General features: G+C 39.2%; 1 non-coding gene across 1 annotated transcript; it reads left to right on the forward strand.

Annotated features, from left to right (window-relative positions):
* Positions 1–2,601: 2,601 nt before the first annotated feature.
* Positions 2,602–2,705, forward strand: LOC148580484 (small nucleolar RNA R71). The gene has a single exon (XR_015899157.1). It is a non-coding gene; the product is annotated as a small nucleolar RNA R71 (small nucleolar RNA).
* The last annotated feature ends 7,813 nt before the right edge of the window (positions 2,706–10,518 follow it).

Below are 10,518 nucleotides of genomic sequence, written 5' to 3' on the forward strand. Positions count from 1 at the left end.
GGAAAAGAATCCCCAAACACAGAAAAATCGTCCATGAAGACCTCAATAAATTTTTCAATCATGTCCGAAAAGATGGACAGCATGCATCTTTGGAAAGTGGCAGGTGCATTGCACAATCCAAAGGGCATGCGTCTATAAGCAAAAACTCCATATGGACAAACAAATGATGTTTTCTCTTGATCACTAGGATCAACTACTATTTGGTTGTAGCCTGAATATCCATCCAAGAAACAATAGTAAGCATGTCCGGCAAGCCTTTCAAGCATCTGATCCATGAATGGGAGTGGGAAATGATCTTTTCTGGTGGCTTCATTGAGCTTCCTGTAGTCTATGCACATCCTCCACCCAGTAACGGTTCTTGTGGGTATGAGTTCGTTCTTCTCATTTGGCACCACCGTTATGCCACCTTTCTTGGGAACTACATGGATGGGACTAACCCATGGGCTATCAGAAATGGGATAGATTACCCCTGCCTGCCATAACTTCCTCACTTCCTTTTGTACCACTTCTTTCATGACGGGATTCAATCTTCTTTGAGCTTGAATGGAGGGTCTAGCATCTTCTTCTAACAAGATTTTATGCATGCATATGGATGAACTTATCCCCTTCAAATCAGCTAGGGTCCATCCAATGGCATCTTGATGAGTTTGCAGCACCTTGATCAATTCTTCTTCTTGTTCTTGGCTCAAGGCCGAGCTAATGATAACAGGGTGACTCTCATCACTACCCAAGTATGCATACTTGAGATTAGGGGGCAATGCTTTGAGCTCAGGTTTTGGTGCTTCCTTTTCTTCTTTCACTTTCTCTGGCCTGCTTAGCATAGTTGTGTCATCATCCTTGATATCACTAACTTCAATATCCTTGGTGAGCTCCTCCTCTGCCACTTCCTTTATTGTTTCCTCAAAAGTTTCTTGTACTGCAATGTCCACTACATCAACCCTCATGCATTCCCTTAGTGATTCTGATGGATAGCTCATTGCCTTGAATACATTAAACACCAATTTCTCATCATGGAGTCTAAGAGTGAGTTCACCCTTTTGTACATCTATGATGGCTCCAGCAGTAGCTAGGAAGGGTCTTCCCAGAATTATTGAAGCTTTGGCTTCTTCCTCCATATCTAACACCACAAAATCAGCAGGAAATATAAATTCTCCCACCTTCACCAACAAATCCTCAACTATTCCATGAGGGAATTTAAAAGTTCGATCTGCCAATTGGAGGGCCATTCTTGTTGGTTTGGCCTCTTCAATCTTCATTCTTTTCATCATTGTTAGCGACATCAAATTGATGCTGGCCCCTAAATCACACAAGGCCTTCTCCACCATGACTTCTCCTATAATACAGGGGATTTGGAAACTGCCTGGGTCCTTCAATTTCTGAGGCAATTTGTGCTGAATGATGGCACTGCATTCTTCGGTTAACAACACAGTTTCCTTATTTCTCCAGCTTCTCTTCTTGGTCATCAATTCTTTTAAGAATTTTGCATAGAGTGGCATTTGCTCTATTGCTTCAGCAAAGGGAATGTTGATTTGAAGCTTCTTGAAAATCTCCAAGAACCTGGAGAATTGGCCATCCTTTTCACTTTTCATCAAACGTTGAGGATAAGGTGCTTTAGGTGTGTAAGGCTTCAAGATCTCTTTTTCTTTTTCTTTTGTTGCAAACGGTGTAACAGATTGTCCTTGTTCTTTGTCTTTCACATTTTCCTTTACTTCATCCTCTGTGGTTTCCCTTGAAATCTCCTTTAGATTCTTTCCACTTCTGAGGGTTATGGCCTTACATTCCTCCCTTGCAATAGCCTTAACAGTATGAGAACTGCTTGTCCCAGGGGCTTGCTTAGTCAAATACAAAATTTGATTTTCTAGCTTCTGGATGGCAGCTCCTTGGTTTTGCAAGTTAGAATTTACTTCTTCCTTAAAAGCCTTTAATTCAATTATGTCTTGGCTCATGGTTGCAAGCATTCCTTCCATCCGGTTTAATTGATCTTGAAATTGTTGGTTCGGATTAGGTTGGGTATGTTGATTATTTTGGCCATGATATGATGATTGGGGGTAAGTGTTTTGTGTGGCTTGGTATGATCTTTGGTTGGAGTTTTGGTATGTGGAATTGTTTTGTTGGTTGTGGTTGTAAGGTTTGTGGTTTTGTGGTTGGGTTTGTTGGTTTCCCCACCCAAAGTTTGGGTGGTTTCTCCAGCCTGGGTTGTAAGTGTTGGAGTGTGGATCATATGATTGCCTTTGTTGGTTTCCCACATAGTTAACCTCATCCCAATCACCTCCTTCAATGCCTACTTCCTCTTGATCTTGTGTGTGTATTGCAGCCACTTGCTTTGTTTCTAATTGCCTGGTAAGCTCTGCTAGTTGCTTGGCAAACACCTTGTTTTGGGCTAGAATTGTATCAACATGGTTCAGCTCCATGACTCCCTTAGTGTTGTGCCTTTCTGATGCATAGTAGTACTCATTCTCAGCCACTGTCTCGATCACTTCAATGGCTTCCTCCACGGTCTTTTTCTTGTTCAATGAACCTCCTGATGAATGGTCTACAGCCTTCCTTGATTCATAAGAGAGCCCATCATAGAAGATGTGCAATTGCACCCAATCATGGAACATGTTTGGTGGGCATTTCCTTGTCAAGTCCTTGAATCTCTCCCATGCCTCGTAGAGAGTTTCACCATCTTGTTGTCTAAAAGTTTGGACCTCAGATCGAAGCCTATTGACCTTTTGTGGAGGGTAGAAACGTGCCAGAAACTTGCCTTCCACCTCATTCCATGTGGTTAGACTCCCCCTTGGGAATGATTCCAGCCACTTAGCTGCCTTGTCCCTAAGTGAAAATGGGAACAAGAGCAGTTTATAGGCATCTTCCTGGACTCCATTGGACTTCACAGTGTCACAAATTCTCAGGAATTTTGTGAGATGTTGGTTTGGGTCTTCATTAGCACTTCCTCCAAAGGAACAATGATTTTCCACCAATGATATTAGCTGTGGCTTGAGCTCAAAATTGTTGGCCTGAATGGGTGGTTTCTGGATGCTACTACCACAATTCCCAGAGGTTGGGTTTATGTATGAACTAAGAACCCTCCTCTCAGGAATGGCATTGTTTCCATCAGCTCTCTCATGGTTGTGAACTTCTCTATCCATGTTGAGATCTAGAGCTTCCTCAAAATTGTCCTCAGATTCTCCTTCAGATTCCTCTTCTCCCACTACTCTCTTCCCTCTTGCTTCCCTTCTAAGTCTATGAAGAGTCCTTTCCGGTTCGGTATATGGAGGAGTTGATGTCTCTCCTCTCCTACCTGTCATACAAGAACACAGCTCAAACACAAACAAGTAAAATACTCTTGGTTAATGGAAGAGTATGGTTAGCTCAATTGAGGAATTAATTCAAACAGTTAGTGAGTCAGTGAGTTAGTTGCATGAATTTAAAGGCATAAAGAAGGAAAGCATGTAACCAAGTGCAGAAATTAAAATTCAACAAGTATTTAGAACAGAATTAACAAAGCAAGAGAAAATTGCTCAATCTAGTTAGCTTCCAATTTGAGAATTGTCAATCGAAAACCAATCCCCGGCAACGGCGCCATAAACTTGATGCGCATAAACGTGTTATGCTACGATTTAGGAAATTGCACGATCGGCAAAATTCCTTCCGGCAAGTGCACCGGTTATCGTCGTCAAGTAAAAACTCACAATAGAGTGAGGTCGAATCCCACAAGGATTGGTTGAGTGAGCAATTCGGATTAGAAGTGTGTTCTAGTTGAGCGGAATCAAGATTTGAGATGAGAATTGCGGAATGTAAAATTGGCGGGAAAAGTAAATGACAAGAAAATTAAATGGCTGAATCTTAAATTGCATGAATTAAAGAACAGAATGTAAATTGCTGAAATTAAAAGGGAATGGGGATGATTGCAAGAATTGAATTGCAGAATGTAAAGAGAAAGTGGAAATTAGAAATGGGGAATTCATTGGGTTTAGGAGATATTGAAATCTCCGAATCAAAACATGTAAATCTCTTCCTCAACCAATGCATTCATTGAATTTTGCTTGGCAATCTTATATGATTGGATCCCAATTCCTTGGCTCACCAATGCTCTCTAAAAACAAACAAATTCCCAATCCCTTGGTTTAAATGTTCATAAGAAGAGATGATGCTTGATCACTGATTATACCACACAATTTCATGAACCACAATTTGGTAGGATTACATGTCACAATATCCATCCAAACCCCAATCCAATCCACTGTGAGAAAGCTTCTCTAGCATGAATCCTCCATTCCTTTCCCAAGGCTCCGAAGGATTCCAAGTATGAGTAGTCTCTTTCCCAAGACAACTACTCAATGGAATTAGATCGAGAAGCTTTCTAACAAAATTCAAGAGAAAAGATTGAAGAAGAAGATAAACTATTATTGATTCATTGAATTACAATAGAGCTCCCTAACCCAATGAAAGGGGGTTTAGTGAATCATAGCTCTGAATTCAATTACAAAGAAAAAGAAACTAGCTAAAAGTGAAAGTAAAAGGGTCCCTTCTAACTTAACTTCTATCCTATTTATACACTTTCTATATTGAGCTTCAGTTGTGCTTCTTGGGCTTTGAGGCCTCTCCTTGCTTTCCTTTTGCCTTGGGTTTATGATCCATAATCTTGATGAGGTTGTTGATCCAGATCCTGTAACATTTATTGAGCCAACTTAGTGATAATCAAATAATGACACATGACTCAATAAATTGAGATTTCAAACTCATCAATCCTTCAGGCCCAATCCCATAAACCATGATATTCAATTGGGTTTCATACCAAAGTAAGTTTAAGTTAATAATTGTGCTCAAAGACTAACTTAAATCACAATATTTTTGGCCCAGAAACCCTTTTCAAGAGTGGCGTTTAAGTTGTAGTTTAAGCTTAAACTGCAACTTAAACGCCAGACACTTCCAGTGAGGCCATTTGTAGAAGCACGTTTAAGCTTCAGTTAAGGTTAAACTGAAGCTTAAACGTGGAAATGGAAGAAGGTAGCCCTGGAGAGTCATGTAGTCGAACACGTTTAAGCTTCAGTTTAAGGTTAAACTGAAGCTTAAACGTGGAGATAGGAAGGGCAGCCCTGGAGGTCGAACACGTTTAACCTCCAGTTTGAGGTCAAACTGGAGGTTAAACGTGGAAAAGGGTGGAGGCATACTGGAAGTCGAACACGTTTAACCTCCAGTTTGAGGTCAAACTGGAGGTTAAACGTGGTAGCTTGGAATGGTGGCCCTGGAGGTGTCGAACACGTTTAACCTCCAGTTTGGGGTCAAACCGGAGGTTAAACGTGGAGATGGAGAGAGCAACCCTGGAGTGAAAAAACTATCGAACACGTTTAAGCTCCAGTTTGAGTCAAACTGGAGCTTAAACGTGGAATGGCCCCTGGTACTCTTCCTGGTTCTGGCGTTTAACCTCCAGTTTGAGGTCAAACTGGAGGTTAAACGTGGAACTCCTCCCTGGGTGGCATACTCATTCTGGCGTTTAACCTCCAGTTTGAGGTCAAACTGGAGGTTAAACGTGGAATGCTCCTTAAGTGAGGCTTTTCATTCTGGCGTTTAACCTCCAGTTTGAGGTCAAACTGGAGGTTAAACTTCAATCCCAGCATTTCTTATCCTTCATGATTTTGGCGTTTAAGCTCCAGTTTAGGCTTAAACTGGAACTTAAACTCCACATGTGATATTCAAGCTTCCTTTATTGATTTTGTTGCTTCCTTGCTTAGCCTCTTCTTCCCTGAAATCATCCAAACAATTGCATCAAAGTCTTGCAAAATTTCATGAGAAATCTTTCATTCATAGCATTTAAGTAATATAACTAAAACTCATGGAATTTGCATCAAAATCATATTGTTTGGATGGTTCATTACTTTGTTCTTCATTTAACCATTTTTGGTTACTTTAAGCTCAAGAAAATGCATAAAACAACTAAAACTAACAGAAACATGCTAGTGAAACTAGCCTATGATGCCTTGGCATCAAACTCCCCAGTTCTTACCCCTTCTCTCTCCCTTCCCCCTTCAGATGGAAGTAAGAGTACCTTACCATAGTTCACTGATGACCGTTCGCAAGAAGAGGATTCTACTCTAGATAGTCTTCTGAGTCTAGGGTGAATATCGTTCTCTGATTATATGTAAATACTGTGAGACCAGCCAACGTCTGCACCCTTTCGTATGCGCACTTTAACCTAAATCCTGTGTACGAGATTCCTATTTTGTGGATACTTTATGAAGTACCAGAGAGACGTCCTGTGGAAAAGTCTGATCGTGCAGAGGAGTAGCAGATGATGTTCTATCTTTTGATGACGTTCCACCTGACTTGAGTTGTGAAGACTTAGAACGTACTTTCCCTCGCTTTAGTAGTTTAGAGGGACTAGGTGAGTATAGAGTCTAGGCTAGCCTAGGTGCCAGCTTAGGGACCTCTTGAACAGGTCAGGACCTGGGATGTTGTATGTATATATATGTATATAGTTATTATCTAGCTATATCTAGGGGTGTTCTAACTAAAAGTCTATACTCTAATAAAGGCTGGATCACTAAATGTTGTTAGCTGCTTGTGATGTATTTATGTGTGGTTGCTTATAACTGTTTTATCTGTTATTATTTGTGAATTGATTATAAATCATTCTATTTATTAATTCAAACGTTTTCAAAAAAAAAGTACCTCGCAAACTAACTACGCTTTTAACAACGAATCAGGCTCATATAATAAATAATAGATAATAATTAGGATGACAAATTGGTACCACCCAGCTTCCGGTATGTCCTAGGCGTACTGAAAATTGGGTTGTTACAATTTGGTATCAGAGCAGTTCGTTCCCAGTAGAGCCTGGGGAGTGGACTGACTATGCTTCATTGCATACTCTGCTTGTGTGTCTCATGCTGTTAGGGTATCTTCAAGATACATTTGGCATGAATGTCTATGAGTGCTCATTTTGTGAATGTTCGTGCCTAACTTGAGATATTCAGACTGATCACCTTAATATTGATTGTTTGGTGCGGATAAGACCTCAATGACTGTGAATAGGCATGGTTTAATCGAGTTTCGAACGACAAATTCGTGTGAGGCACAACTATTCTTATAGCTGTTATGATCTCCATGGCCATGGCTATGTGATATTTAGATGCTGTAAGGAACGTACCAATCTCTTCGTCAGGATGGCTTGAAGGAAATAGACCGCTTGAAGATGGATTCTTGCACGCAGCTGAAATTTTGAGGGCAAAATTTTCTTTTAGGAGGGTAGAATGTAACAACCCCGGTTTTCGAGAACGCGAGATCTTTTCTGAAGACACGGATTTCTCCGGAAGATCAGTAAAGAGAACACCTCTTCTATATCAACAAGTATCTCGATACTCATTGTCATTATGTCATCCTTAAGCTAGAACCTTTTCGGAGGCAAGCTCGATAACGCAGTCACGAAGAACCTAGTTTTTAAACCGTATCGGTTAGGAGTTTTGATTCGGTTTTTCGTAAATAGTCTCAATTTGATGAACCGGACTCGATTCATGAGATAAGAGAGATAATATGATAACATCATCATTATATGAGTATTAGAAGCTTCTTGAATGATGTTATAAGGTTACCTGGTCAGTTTTAGTTAAAAACAGAAAATCGGTTTAACCGGGTTTACGGTTTACTAGTGCAGCTTAGCACCAGCACTCTCTGATGACTTTAGCAATCCTAAGGCCTCATTATACATGTTTTATTCTCATAATAAATATGTTACTAGTGTCATTTATGCTAGTAATTCAGAAAATAATTTTTAGAGATGTTTTTACAAGTGTTCCGATACACCTAGTTTTAGTAGTTATACACCTGAGATATTTTAATATTATTTTAATCCACCTCCAATCCAACCAATCACAACTCACCTTACACCCCCAAGACCTCAAAGGCTGTCTCATTTCATCATTTTGGCCGAAAATAACAAGAGAGAAAAGAGAGAAACTTTCATGAACACTTAATCTTCAAAGCTTGATTTCTTCTGAACCAAAACTCAAATCAAAACTCCGATTTCACCAAAATGATCCTCTCTTCTTCCTCTACATAACCATGTAACTTATCAAGGATGGAAATAAGATGAGATGGCTGTCTCCCTCCCATTTCAATTCGGTTTTCAAGGAAAACCATGCAAAACATGTGTTTTCTTGATGTTCTTCCTTAGGAATCAAGCTTAACTTGACTTGAGGGCCAAGAAATATTAATTTTTAGCAAGTCTAAGGTGAGATATCTCTTCCTAACATGCTGAGGGAGATTTGGTCAGTTGAGAGTTTGTGGATTTAAAGTTGTTCTTAATGTGTTTTAGGAGGAAAAAGTGCTTAAGGACCACCTGAAAGTCTAACCGAATTTGGAGTAGCAAATCAAGGTAGGGTGTCACGAAATTAATCTTGATTATTTGTGTTTGAGTTGTGTGAATGTTGTATTATTTGTCTGTGCTAAAAATTGGTTGCATATATGATTGATTCTTGGTGAAAATTTGGTGAAATTTTGACAAAATTTGATGAAATTCAAGCTTTAAAGTTCATGTTCTTGGGCAGCTGGAAAAATGAAACCCTAAGCTTAAATTGAGGTTCAATTTGTGTTGAAATCATGTCGAAAAGATGGGATTTTAGTGGCTGCTAATTTATTATGAATTATGGTAAAAATCGGTTGCTGAAAAGACTGATAAACGGGTAAAAACAGAGAAAGAATCTGAAGAATTTACGAAGAACACGAAGACCACTTTGAGTGTGATGAAGAACATTGAAGAACACCTTTTAGATCTTAAAAAAGGCAAGGTTGTAATTATTTTGGTGTTTGAGGGGTTATTCGGTAATTTCTGAAAGTTAGGGGGTAAAAGTAGAAATATTAAAAGTTACGGGTGGTAAAAAGTGAATTTTAAAGGTTAAAAGTAAAAGTAAGTTAATTTTCGAAAATTTAATGATAAAACAATAAAAAATAATAAAATATTAAATAATAATATTTAATTAAAAATAATATTTTAATAAAAATAATAAAATAATGCGGAAAAGGCAGTTTTCTGTAAAAGCTTTCGAAAGACAACTTTAAGCACAGAATCTCATAATTACTTTCATAAAACACTTAGGGAGTGGTAAAAACATATTAGTGAGGCAAAGATAAGTAAAAGATAAAAAGTTAAAGAAAAGATAAAAATCGAAGAAAAAGTCTGTAAAGTTTTAATGACAAAAAAACAGACAGAGACTAGTGAACGAACTAGGGCAACATAGTTAGTCCTGGAATTGTGAATAGGGTTAGGTATTATATGAAAAGTTGAACTGTTTCAGTATAGACTTAATGAACCTATACTTGGGACAGACTAACTATTCATACCGAGATTTACATAAGCTTTAAATACATATGTTAAACAGAGAAATCAGAACAGAGTAACGAAACACAGAGAACAAAGTAACCAGAGCAGAATAAAGGGATACAGAGAAAAGAGTAACCAGAGCAAAGTAAAAAGACAAAGAGAAAAGAGTAATGTGATAAAGAGAAATGGTTTGAGTACGATGTTGTAAAAGTAAAAGCTGTAAAGTTTGTATAGCATGATTGAACAGAGAAAGAAAGAGGTACTGCATAAGAATGTGAAAGTGATGATGATAATGAGAATGATTATGTGATGATCTGCTGCGTGAAGGCAGTCAGATAGATGGTGGTACGACCACTGAGAGTGCTTTCCTGGATACTTAGCTATAATGCTATTCTGTAAGTCAGAGGACTCTTACAGAGGTATCGAGAAGACACGACTAGCATATACACCTGTAAGTCAAAGGACTCTTACAGTGAGAGCGTGTGTATGCTCCTGTAAGTCAAAGGACTCTTACAGAGAGTGTGTTGGGCAGATATAAGTTAACTAGCTCCGCCATGCAAGTCAAAGGACTCTTGCAGTGGGTTGCTAGTGCCGCCCTGCAAGTCAAAGGACTCTTGCAGTGGTTTGCCTCACAAGTCAAAGGACTCTTGCGAGGGGCATTGCCAACATGGAAGCCTTACCTGGTCAGAGGACTCCGGGTAACGTCGGGAGCGGGTATGTAACCGACAAATGAGCTCATTACCTGCACTAGGGCTAGACATGCATCATACTTGGTTGCGCATTTCCTTTGTTATGTTTGTGGTATGAATGTATGCTTTCCTTGTTTGTATTCCATTCTCTGCGCTTGTGATATTTTCTTGTATTCTTCTGTTTGTGTTCTGCTATCTGTTTTCTCTATCTTCTCTACTTATCTGTGTTTTCTAATTACTGCTTCCTTGTATTCTGCTAATAGTCTGCTAAACAACATAAAATTAATGAACGTAACTAATAACCCCGACCCTACTAAGAACTCCCCAGTTCTTACCCCTTCTCTCTCCCTTCCCCCTTCAGATGGAAGTAAGAGTACCTTACCATAGTTCACTGATGACCGTTCGCAAGAAGAGGATTCTACTCTAGATAGTCTTCTGAGTCTAGGGTGAATATCGTTCTCTGATTACATGTAAATACTGTGAGACCAGCCAACGTCTGCACCCTTTCGTATGCGCACTTTAACCTAA

This window comes from Arachis ipaensis, chromosome B10 (genome assembly GCF_059453495.1).
Source record: "Arachis ipaensis isolate K30076 ecotype BB chromosome B10, ASM5945349v1, whole genome shotgun sequence".
NCBI classification, from domain to species: domain Eukaryota; kingdom Viridiplantae; phylum Streptophyta; class Magnoliopsida; order Fabales; family Fabaceae; genus Arachis; species Arachis ipaensis.